This window comes from Rhipicephalus microplus, chromosome 6 (genome assembly GCF_043290135.1).
Source record: "Rhipicephalus microplus isolate Deutch F79 chromosome 6, USDA_Rmic, whole genome shotgun sequence".
NCBI lineage: Eukaryota > Metazoa > Arthropoda > Arachnida > Ixodida > Ixodidae > Rhipicephalus > Rhipicephalus microplus.
In genome coordinates this window covers 70,944,004-70,957,054 of record NC_134705.1, presented here as the reverse complement: position 1 = coordinate 70,957,054, position 13,051 = coordinate 70,944,004, and the positions used below count along the sequence as shown (strand labels likewise).

Here is a 13,051-nt window from a genome sequence, read left to right as displayed (position 1 = left end):
ATAAGTGCAAGGCACTCCTCTTTGCCTCTTTTCCTGCGGATTCCATCGGAAGCATCGAGGTTGTGTCGGCAGTGAAAGTGCTCGGAGTGCACTTCTCGGGAGAGGGGGTGGCCCCGCAAACATGACAGAAAGCCATCGAGAGGGCGAACCGGGTAGTAACGCACCTCAAGCAGCAGGACCTCACGCAGCGCGAAAAGGCGATGACGGCAAGGACCACTGTGTATGCGTTTGCCAGCTACGTGGGAAGAGTGGCGGTCATCCCGAACAAGACAGCCACGAAGTTGAGCAGCATAGTTAATGCCTTTCTATGGGAAGGCAAACCCGCTCCTGTCAGGAGAACACTTTTACAACTTCCCGTAACAAGTGGAGGCCAGGGTCTGCCCCACGTCGCAACATCGTACAAAATCCTGGCCCTCAAGACGGTAAGAGCCCTATACGAGGCAACGGAGTTTGTCGGAGTTGTCTCCTGAGATACTGGTGCAGCTTCAAAACACACATCTTTGACACGGGCAGACTACCAGGGCCGCTTGCCGAAATGCCCTCTGCGTTCTACAAGGCAACGGCAAACGTCAAGAAGATGATCACCAAGGAAGCCCCCAATTGTCACGTGGGCAAGGACGAACCGGCTCGCATCGTGGAGGCGATTGCAGTCAGCCAATTGTCTGACGAAGAGAAAACCAAAGCTGAAGCTGTGAAGGCGAAGAAGAAGACACAGGCCAGACACCTTCTTAAGGAACTCCGAGACTTCGAGTGGAGAAGGATCTGGGGAGTGTCGCCTACAAGACAGCGCTTACAAGTTAGGCATAGTCCCCAGCACTCGATGTCCAAACTGCAACAAAGAAGAAACGCTATCGCATGCCCTATTCGAGTGCGTCGCAGTGAAACCAGTGTGGCGCCTTGCTGCCAGCAATTTCGGCATAAGAGGCCCACCAAGACACAAGCGGAACAGAGGCGCTTTCGCCAAACTGGTGGTGGCGGTGACGATGTTCGTGCTCTGGAGGAGAAGATGCCTGGCGGAGGCTAGGAGTTCCCCAGTAAGGGCAGCCTTCCCCGCTATGCGACAAATAAGGTTGCTCCTGTGACGGCACCTGTCGGAGAAGCTAGAAGCAGACGGGGAGAAATTCCTTCGGCGGTGGATTAGGCGGTTATTTCTCGTTAGAGACGGGCCGTTAGCCCTCCCCATCACAACCCACTAATCTGCCTCCCTTGTTTGGGATACCAGATACTAGTCTATGAATGGGCGCACCCAAAGGGCGCGCTGAGTGGGGTAATGCACCCTTTGAATCCTGAGGGCTGCAAGCTCACATGCCTTCACGATGGCGACCGGGCCCAGGCCGATAAGCTGCCGGGTGGAGAGGTGGAGAATGAGGCAGAGGGAGCCGAATTGCTCGCACGAATTTAATCGCGCGAACTATTTACTGTGATCGCGATATTTTTTTCATGATTGCGTTACTTACGCGAGAGTGAGATGCACCCTGATGACGACGCCAACACGAGCCGGCCGGCACAATGTAATAAAGGCTGAACGTGCCATGCAGTTTGTACATACGAAGTCGCCGTTACTGTGTAACGGGTATGCGGAAACAAACCACAATGTTACCACGCCTTACTATCCTGTATATTTTTATTTCCTGTATATTGGTTAGCGGAAAATAAACTTCCCTTTGTTGTAGCTTCTCGGCCTTTTGGCTAAGATCGAAGTGCAGGCTCTCCCACTTTTGATCTTCATAGCCAAAAGACGAGAACAGTGCCTCCCGGGGAGCCGGCCGCCCTGGAAGGTCCCCCTTCTGGTCGCACGGAGCAACGCTGTACCTCGGTCCACCTGGTTCCTCGGCCCTGCTGTACCATCGAAGGAGTCTCCAGCCATCTAGCGAAGCGGCGGGCCCACCAGCGGGAGCAGACGTCCTCCGGGAGTCGTAAGAGTCTACAAGCCTTTCTTGCCTGCCACCCCTGGCCCGGTCGTCAATGACTGCTGGCGATATCCACGGGCCCTGGTCCTCGTGACCACCTCCCCGCCGTCGTCGTCCGAGCCTACCGGCCCGTACATCAAGCCACGGGGACGTGGACATCTACCGACGAGGCGTTCCAGTCCAGCCAGCGGGAGAAGACACCCTCCGGTAGCGGTGAGAGTCTACGAGTCCTTTCTTGCCTGCCGCTCCCGGTCCGGTCGCCAATGCCCGCTGGTGACACCAACGGACCCTGGTCATCGTGACCACTTCGACGCCGTCGTCGTCGTCGCCCGGGCCTTCCTGCCCGGACGTCCGTCCACGAGGTCCTACCACCTGGAGAAGTCCCTGCCTGGCCATGCCTACCTCCCGCCGGCCACCTGCCATGTCCATCGAGCCGCTCGTCCCGGTTTCCGGTAGCCGTCGGCGGCGTCCCGCTCCCCCTTCGGGGTTGAGCACATCGGGGCCGCCGCCGGCCCAGCGGCCTCATCCTGGCACTCGCGCGTCTACTGGCGTTTCTGCGACAGCGTCGGGCCCTCCTCGCTCTCGAAAGCCCGTGCACCAGGGCATCATGACGGTGTACCTGCCGGTTCCCGGGATGCTGCGTTGTCCTTATCCCTGTTGCGCGGGCTGTCAAGGGCGCACATCAGTTTCGCTCCGAATGTCCGCGTGGCGGTCCCACATGGAGCGAAAACACGGGGTTCGGCTAACGAGGCGTCTCTACCGGTGCGTCGCCTGTGATGCCCGGTTGAATTCGCTGTCCGCCTGCCAAGACTGCCCGGGTCCTGCCTCGAACGAGCCCTTCCACCCTTGCCGGTACTGCCCGAGGTGCTTCAACTGCGAGCGCTCCTTCACCCGACATACCATGGCACAACATGCGCAAGAGAAATCCACCCCCTATGTACCTCTTCGCAACTCACGGCAGCCTACGGCGACTCCCTCCAGTTCTTTTGGTACAGAGACCCCACCATCTCCTGGTCCAGCTCTTTCGGGTACAACTTGCCGAGCACCACCACAACAACAGACCCGAGCAACCGTTTCCCGGTCTAGAAGACGTCGTGGAGGCAAGTCTTCCACATCGACGTCATCCTCGAGTACCGGGACGGACTCCAGCACTTCGGCTACCGGTTCTCCGTCGGCGTCAAGCTCCGAGGCGTCTACCATGCCGGGCCACTCTCCAGCTACTTCAGGCTCTGGTTCTTCCACGCCTCGGCAGTCGCCTTCGGTTCCCGGAACGCCACCGTCCGTGCCACCAGATCCTGGTCCCCCGTACACGACTGGCGAGGTTTCGTCCGCGCTTGGCTCGTCTTCTCGTCATCACACCAGTCTCGGCTCCACGTCGTCTGCTTCGAGGGCTTCCTCACGAATGTCCACGGAGCTTGCCAACGTCCCCGGTACCGAAGACTCCGACGACGCATCGGCCAACAAGCCGGTGGACGAACAGAGTGTCCCACTTGCCAGCACCGTCGTTGACCACCACATTTTGTCGACCAATTCCCCCTCCTCCTCATCCCCTTCCCTTTCCGAGTGGTTGGAAGACACTGGAGCGGATGATGCCGACAACGGCGCACACGACACTCCTGTGGAAGCGCCGACAATGGAAATGCCACCGGACCACACCATGCTGCTTGCAGAGCAGGTCTCCGTCTTGAGAGCCACGCTCCGCTCAGCCCCGACGCCAGACTCATGGGCGCCGTGTGAGCAGGCGTGGTCTCGGGCTCTTGCTCTGGCCGCGGAGGCTGTCCGCCTCCCACCGTCAACACCGAGACACCCTGCTCGAGACGTCAACCCCGACAACGCGACAGAGATCAAGCGTCTCTACCGCAGGAACGGCCGACGTGCCGTGCGCCTGATCATGGAGGGACCCACACGGTCCCGTACCATCCCTATACGAGACATCCAGGACTATTGGGCCTCCAACTGGTCACCTCGCACAGCAGACACGTCAAAGCTGTTTCAACGACCCGCGGCTCCTGTTTCGGTCAACACGGCGTTGTTCTCGGCTGACGAAGTTCTCCTCCGGCTCCGGAAGTCGGAGAACACGACTCCCGATCCCTAGAGACTGACCTACCAACACTGGAGGTCCGTCGACCCGGAGGCCCGCTTCCTGTCGTGCCCTGTTCAACGCCTGCGTTCTCCCCCGTCGCACCCCGGACTCAAGGCGAACATCGTGCACGGTTCTGATCTACAAGAAAGGTGATCCCTCTGTCCCAGGCAAACGGCGCCCCATTGCACTCGGCTGTACTGTTTCCAAGCTATACACCAAGTGCCTTGCGTCACGCCTCCAAGCCTGGATCATGGATCACCAGGTCTTGTCCAAGTGCCAGAAAGGTTTTCTCCCTTATGACGGCGCTTTCGAACTGAACTACATCTTCCAGCACCACATGGACGCAGCCAGAGCCGGTGGCACGGAGTTTTGCGCAGCCCTACTGGACTTCGCAAACGCCTACGGGTCCGTGCCTCACCAAGCCCTCTTGGACGCCCTCCGTGGTTCCGGTGCCGGAGAGACGTTCACCGCCCTCATTGAGGGCCTTTACCAAAACAACGAGACTGTCATCGTTGCTGATGAGGGCACAACAGAACCGGTCGTCATCCGCTCGGGTCTACACCAGGGCTGTCCGCTCAGCGGGTTGCTCTTTAACCTGGTTATAGACCCCGTGGTTCGAGGCGTCCAAGGAACAGGCGACAACCACTACATCCTCGCCTATGCCGACAACCTGACGCCCATGGCCGACTGTCCTGCCCTCTTCCAGCAACGCATCGACATGGTCTAGACGCTGGCAACACCACTCGGGCTATCCCTCAACCCGAGCAAGTGTACGACCCTGCACCTCAGCGGCGTTACCCCCGTCGGAATGCGGCCAACCGTCTTCCGGGTCTCAGGCGTCCCAGTCGCGGCTTTGAGCGACTCCGAGCCGCTCCACTACCTCGGACGCCCGGTGGGTTTCCGCCTTCCACATCGAGCAGGGGGAAATGTCATTGACGACGCCATTCGCAATGCCACGGCTGTTTTTTCTTCACTTCTAGCCGGCTCCCTCGCAGCATGTTGACACCCTCAAGACATTTGTGTTCCCCGCACCGAACTTCTCCATGAGGTGCGGCGTCTTGACTAAATCAGATTGGCACCGTTTGGACCTTGCCATCAGGCCCATGGTCAAGCGTGCATTATACTTACCGGTGAACGCCTCGACTCACTACGTCTACGGGAGTGCCTCCGGAGGAGATATAGCGATCCCGGTGGCAGCGGAGTTGTACGACATCTGTCGTACCGACTCCGCTTTTGAGCTCCGAACGACTCTGGACCAGTCGCTACGGTAACTCGCCCTGTCTGGCACATACGAGCTCGCCTCCACTCATCTCAGATGGGAGGCCACCCGGTTCGAGCTCGAGGCGTACCTTTCCGGCGACATGCAGGTCGTCCATTCACTGCCCGCTACCCAGCTGCGCAGCGTTTGGACCGAGGCCCGTAAGGCGTCCCGACGATTACAAGTTTCGTGGTCCCTGCGGCCGGGCCACGTCACCATCACCTGCGGCGGCGCAACGCTTCCGCCCACACAAATAAACCGGGTCATGCGGACGCTACGAGCTGTGCTGGCCCACGTCCAGGAACGCGCCCTCCACGACTAGCCAAACCAAGGGAAGGTGATGGTCTGCGTCACGGCGGATCGTGCGAGATCCCACTTCATCACCACGGGAGCATTCACGTACTTCGCCGACTGGTGGTTCATCCACCGTGCGCACCTCAACCTGCTACACCTGAATGGCGCCGTCATGTGGGGCCCACCTGACCGAGACCAGCACTGCCGGGTCCGCGGCTACCGCACGTGCTATGCCACTGTATGACGCATTGCGCCATGTCTTTGGCGCAGCACAACGCGGTGGTCTCGCGCCTTCGCACGGCCGCTGCCCGCAACTACACCGTAGCGTTCGAGAACCGGCCAGTCGGCGACACTGGACTGCGTCCTGATCTTGTCTTTGTTCACGGGGGGAAGGAGGCCTTGGTCATCGACGTGGCTTGCCCGCTCGAGAACACACCGGAGGCCTTTACCAATACGCGAAACGACAAGCTCGCACGCTATCAACCCGTTGCCGACTACTTGCGTTGCCGCTACCAGAGAGTAACGGTGGCCGCCATCATCGTCGGGGCTCTCGGCGCTTGGGACCCAGCCAACGACCACGTCCCCCTGCGCCTGTGCTCCCGCAACTACCTGTTTCTAATGAAAAAACTCTGCGTGAGCGAGGTGGTGGCAGCGTCCCGCGCCATCTACCACGCGCACGTGGGATATGGACGCAGCTAGACAATCGCTGACCTAAACAAGACCTGTCCTACTACGTGGCGACGTCGCCTTCCAGGTGTCTTGGCTAACCCGCTGCTGTTCCGGCGGTTCCTGCGATGTCCACTGTCCTGCTGTCCTTGGTGCGACCACCCGTGTCCGGCCTCCATCTGGCTATCCCGGTGCCATGTACGGGATCACAACAATGTCGTTCGGCAAACTCAAGACATTCCATGCATTGTCCGAAACATAATAAAATTCCACTCTGTTTTTATCAGCTTAATATCTGATACGGATCCTATTTGGATCCAAGACATTAAACTTATTTTTGTGATGCGGCAGATAGGTTGAAGCTTGCTTCACCTCCGCCACGGGTTGGCCCGGTATTGCACTACCTCCGGGATCGGCCCACTCACCCCTGCGGGGGTGAGTTCGACAATAAATTCAACGATAGAAAGAGTGTTCAGATTTACAAAGGATATCGGGGTAAACGGCGTGGGTGCGGCGAGTGTCCGATGATGATGATGATGTTTGATGTTTTATGGCGCAAGGGCCATTTCACGGCCAAAGAGCGCCAGTTCATCTTACTAAAAACATGGACAATGATTGTGATAAGCGGCTATATAAGGGCCATAAAATTCCTCGCGGTAAGGCGGGTAAAAACATACAAGTAATAAAATCATGACCATGTCGTGAAAGGTGTGTGCGGTGTGAATAGATGACAAAAGTTGGTGATAATAAAAGACGATGGTGGATATGTATGGCATTAGCACAAGTGCCTCACTCGTTCATACCCTTGCGTCCAAGGGCCGTGAGGCAAGTGTTTTCTTGTGTAACCACCGCAGCAAAAACCTCTCTGGAGAGGTCATGCTACGGGATGCCCGGGTATATGATGTGAAAACTATGAATTTCTTTAAAAAACGCTAACAATGATTTGTGACTAAAAAGCGGTTCCCTACCGACGAACATTGCAGGGTGCAAAGGTATATGTTGTCGGTAGGGTAATGGAAAGTGTTGTTTTCTTACAGTGTCCAATTGTTTGCACTCAATTAAAATGTGAAGGACTGTCAATACTTCACCACATCTGTCACACAATGGTGGATCGCCACCGGACAAAAGGTGTGTGTGTGTCGTGTATGTGTGTCCTATCCTGAGTCTCGTTAGTATTACCTCTGTATGACGCTATTTCGATACAGGCAGCCAATGACCAAGGTGTGGCTTAATAACGTGTAGTTTGTTTTGTGTGTGTGTATCCCACTTGCTCTGCCAGTATACTCTGAGGTTTCGTTTGAGAGACGGCTTAAGATCAACGGCCGGGATTGATATGGGTGTAGGGGCAGTGCTTTTGTGGACGGATGCAGCGAGCTGATCCGCCCTCACGTTGCCTTGAATCTCACGGTGCCCTGGCACCCAGCACACTACAACATGTTGTTTGAGTGTGTATAGTGTGCATAAAATGGAGTAAAGTGAGACAAGGACTGGCTTTTTGTGTTTTTTAAGAGTGTGCAGAGCCGTTACTACACTGAGGGAGTCTGTATAAATTACTGCTTTTTGTATTTGTAATTGCTTGATGTGTTTAGCCGCCACAAGTATCGCGTAGGCTTCCGCTGTGAAGATACTTGTGCCTGGATGTAGAGGGCCAGCATCCGAAAAGGATGGGCCGACAGCAGCGTAGGACACAGAGGAGTTAGACTTGGAGGCATCTGTAAAGAACTCAGGACGTGTGTATTTGTGTTGAAGTTCCAGGAAGTATGTTCGGATATGGGCAATAGGCGCATGTTTTGTAACTTCAAGAAAGGACACATCAAAGTCTATAGTCTGCCACTGCCACGGTGGCAGGTATGCTACAGGAGCCATTAAACTATGTTCAAGTGAGACTCCAGTTTCCTCAGCTAGACTTTTCAGGCGAACTGAGAAGGGCTGCCTCATCGAAGGCCTGTTTTGAAATAGAATGGAGCTCGACAAATCAATAATAGTGGAGTATGAGGGGTGCTTCTTATCTGCTTTCACCTTAAGGAAATAAACAAAGGACATGTAAGTTCTCTGCAGATGAAGCGACCACTCATTCGACTCAACATAAAGGCTTTCTACGGGGCTGGTGCGAAAAGCACCTGTAGAAAGGCGGATGCCCAAATGGTGCACGGGGTCCAGCATCTTCAAAGCACTTTGTGTTGCAGACTGATAAACAATGGCCCAATAATCTAAGCGGGTGCGAATGAGGCTTCGATACAGATTCATGAGACATTGCCTGTCACTACCCCACGTAGTACGTGACAACACTTTTAAAACATTCATAGCTTTTAAACATTTTGTTTTTAGATACTTGATGTGCGGTACGAAGGTCAACTTGTTGTCCAAGATTAATCCTAAGAATTTATGCTCCACATTGACAGACAGACGTTGACCGTTCAATGCAATGTCAGGTTCTGAGTGCATGCCTCTTATTCGGGAGAACAAGACACACGTGCTCTTTAGTGGGTTCAGTCGGAATCCGTTTTCCTCTGCCCATTTGGAGACTTTGTTTAAACCTAACTGAACCTGTCGCTCACACATTACCAGGTTGCAAGATCTAAAGCCAAGCTGGACGTCGTCGACATATGTACAATAAAACATATTGCGGGGGATGGACAAGTGCAAGGAATTCATCTTGATGAGAAAAAGTGTGCAGCTAAGTACACCACCTTGTGGCACGCCTGTTTCCTGGACGAATGTTTGGGAAAGAGCCGTGCCCACTCGGACACGGAATGTCCGGTTTGACAGGTAACTTTCGATTATGTGGAACATTCTTCCGCGCACGCCAAGGTGGGACAGGTCTCTTAGAATTCCGAAACGCCATGTAGTATCATAAGCCTTTTCGATGTCGAGGAATACAGAGAGAAAATATTGTTTATGGACGAAGGCGTCCCTGATCTGTGCCTCGATACGAACAAGGTGGTCTGTGGTGGATCTACTTTCTCGAAACCCGCACTGAAATGGGTCGAGCAAATTGTTTGTTTCAAGGAAATGTACAAGTCTGCAGTTTATCATTTTTTCGAAGATTTTGCACAAGCAGCTTGTGAGTGCAATAGGCCTATAACTCGAAGGTAAAGAAGGGTCCTTGCCCTCTTTCAAAATGGGAATTATAATAGCCTCTTTCCAGGAGTTAGGGATAGTGCCAGAAAACCAGATAGCATCGTACAAACAAAGTAAGGTTTTTCGTGTTTCGATCGGTAGGTTTTTTAACATTTCATAAACGACACGGTCAGAACCTGGGGCAGAAGTACTGCAGGAGTTTAGAGACATTCGCAGCTCAGCTAGACTGAACGCTTGATTATATGCCTCGTATCTAGTGCATTTGTGTTCGAGTTTCTGCTTTTCTATTCTTGTTCTGTATTTTTGGAAAGTGTCAGTATAGTGGGATGAGCTGGACACCTGTTCGAAGTGTGCACCGAGGAAGTTTGCCTGATCTTCCAAGGTGTCACCCTGAGTGTTTACGAGTGGAAGTGTGTGTACTTGTTTTCCTGCTATCCTACCGACCATGTTCCAGACTTTAGCTTCCTGTGTGTATGAATTGATCCCTGACAAAAACTTCTGCCAGCTTTCTCTTCTGGCCTGCCGACGCGTTCTCCTGCCTTGAGACTTTATTTTCTTGAAGGTGTCAAGGTTTTCGGCTGTCGGTGAGTTCCGAAGCAGCCTCCAAGCTCTGTTTTGCTGTTTGCGCGCGTTTCGGCATTCAGAGTTCCACCATGGCACACGCCGTTTTCCAGGGTGTCCATTTGTTTGTGGGATGCATTTTGTTGCAGCATCAATTAAAAACGCTGTGAAAAAGTTGACAGCAACATCAATGTTCAAAGTACATATGTCATTCCAACCTAGACGAGCGATAGTATAAAACTGTTCCCAGTCGGCTCTGTTTATTAGCCACTTGGGAACACGTGGTGGGCACTCGGTTACTGTAGTTGTGCTCAAAACTACGGGGAAGTGGTCACTTCCGTACAGATTACTACACACTTACTACACTGTACAGATTACATTTCACTGGGGTAGAGCCACAAGGGATGGAGATGCTATGCTTAGGTCTATGGAGGAGTAGGTGTTATTAGCGAGATTATAATAGGTTGGTTCTTTTCGATTCAGGAGACACGCACTCGACGAGAGAAGGAACTGTTCGATCAGTCGACCTCGCGCGTCATACCGAGAATCACCCCATAGCCTGCTATGCGCATTAAAGTCTCCAATGAGAACATAAGGCTCCGGAAGTTCATCAATTAGAGAGTGTAAATCACGTTTTTGTAGCTGATAGCTAGGAGGAATGTAAATAGTGCAGATTGTGATCAGTTTATCAAAAAGAACTGCTCGAACAGCCACTGCCTCAAGGGATGTTTGGAGTTGTATGTGTGTGCATGCAATTCCTTGATTCACTATGATGGCAACACCTCTGGATGATGTCATGGCATCAACACGGTCCTTTCGGAAAATAACGTATTTACGAAGAAAATTTGTGTGTTTTGAATTAAGGTGTGTTTCTTGTACACACAGCACTTTTGGTGAGCGTTCGTGTAAGAGTTCTTGGATGTCGTCAAGGTTTCTGAGAAGGCCCCTGACGTTCCATTGTATAATTTGAGTGTTCATGGTGAATGTAAAATAATGCTGTGTGTACGAAAAGCGAGTGGCTGTTTAGACGGGGAGTTTGAGTTCACTTAACAGGGCCGTCACCAGGCCCTGTTATTTGCTTTTTTTGTTTTCTTGGCGCGCTCCAAGGAGCCACGCCGCTCTTTCGGCACCAAGGGTGCCGACGTATCCATTGCCTCCTCGGAGGCACTGGATGCCCGCACGTGCGGGCTGTTAGTTCGGATTTTGGGCCTCGCCTGGTGAGGGGAGGCCTTGAGGCCCGAAGACTCTGGAGTCTCCGGTCTCTGTTCGGGAGTAGGCGGTGTAGCCTGGGCTACAGCCGCCTTGGGGGCAGGTGCCACAGCCGACGGCTCGCTCTGCGCGGGCCGAAGGGGTGGCGAGGGCTGGTGCGGCGGTGCCCCCTGACGCGCCGCATCAGCGTATGTAGGTCCATAGAATGGAGCGACTCTTCACCGTGCTTCCTTAAACGTAATGTTCTCCTTCACCTCCAATGTAATGATTTCTTTTTCTTTTTTCCAGTATTTGCAGGAGCGTGAATATGCGGCATGGTTTCCTTCGCAGTTTACACAGTGTGGCGGTTGTTTGCAGTTCTCAGACACGTGGCCTAGGACTCCACATTGTGCACAAGTCTGGCGACCACGACAGGTTTTAGAGCCATGGCCATACTTCTGGCATTGAAAGCAACGACGAGGGTTTGGTATATACGGCCTGATAGATGTCTTTGTGTACCCTGTTTGAATAGAATCTGGTAGTTTACTGGATGCAAACGTGAGTATCAAGTGTTTCGTTGGTATTTCCTTATTATCTCTTCTGATGATAATTCTCTGTACATTATTGACATTTTGGCTCTTCCACCCTTCCAAAAGTTCAGTCTCGGTGAGCTCAAGTAAGTCTGCATCAGATACCACTCCGCGAGTGATGTTCATGGATCGGTGTGGTGTTACGGTGATCGGTACGTCACCAAACGTTGAGAGGCTGTTTAGCTTTACAAATTGTGCTTTGTCCCGAATTTCTAGAAGAAGGTCTCCGCTCGCCATTTTGGTTACTTTGTATCCAGCCCCGAGAGTTTCCGTAAGACACCTGGCAACTACGAAAGGAGATACGGTCCTGGCTTGCTTTCCGGTTTTTTCGCAGTGAATGACGTGGAAGTGGGGAAAAGTTTCTATTGGCTGGTTGAAGAGACTTATGTCGTCGGTGCGTACCCGCTTTAGGCCGGTACGATCAGGTAGTAGAGGGAATGCGCCATGCATGCCGGTCTTATGTTTGTTCAGCAGCGTTGGCGGCCACCCACCACGGAGCCCAACAAGGGGACGCTGCAAGTTTACAGGTGCTGAAAGCTTGCAGACGTCAGCCGTACAACACTGCCGTAACCCAATGCGCCTAGACCAAGGTAGGCTATTTGCACAGGGTTAACCCTTCCCGCCAGGAAAATTGGAAGTAAACAGAAGAGAGTAGAAGACAGGACAGATAGATAGTGAGAGATAAAGATGAAGATATAGGCAGAGAGAGATAGGAAAAGGCGACTGCCCATTTCCCCTGGGTGGGTCAGCCCAGGGGTGCCGTCTACGTGAAGCCGGGGCCAAAGAGGTGTGTTGCCTCTGCCAGGGGGCCTTAAAGGTCCAATCACCCAGCGTCAGCTCAACCCCCAGGATCCCCTTTTCCCCGGACACGGCAAAGCCACGCACGGCTAGGCGTGGGAGGGAGTCAAAACTCCCCTGTTAGCTCGGGTCCGTGGAGTCGCTACACACCAAACGCCTACTTGCGCAGGCGCCCCTGCGGGGTATACTCGGCAACAGCTTTTCTTGACAGCACTGTGGAAGCTATATAGCCGAACCGCCTGCATGCGCGCGCGGCAGCAAATAGTACCTACTTTATTTTCTGATTCTAATAGCTACTTGGCCCGAATAAACAAAACTTTCTTCATTATAACGATAGAACAAGTATGGGACGCTGTTCATGGAAAAGAAGTTATCGTGCGCCCTAGTTTTTTTTTCTTTTTTATTCCTTCGACGGCACCACGTTTTGCGCACGCCGGCTGCGTCTGCTGCTTGGGACGCGCCCTCTTTTATACATCACGCATCGAACTTTCCAGCCTTATCACTGGTGGCCGCGCAAGCTCTGAAATAAGCTTCACTGTTCGCGTCTTGCGCGCAATCTTAACAACGATCTACAACAATTGTGAGCCTTCTCGAACACTAAGGCGCAGTCTGCGCCGATCAC

General features: G+C 53.4%; 1 pseudogene; it reads left to right on the top strand.

Annotated features, from left to right (window-relative positions):
* The first annotated feature begins 6,469 nt into the window (after positions 1-6,469).
* Positions 6,470-6,637, top strand: LOC142766529 (U2 spliceosomal RNA; annotated as a pseudogene).
* Positions 6,638-13,051: the final 6,414 nt, after the last annotated feature.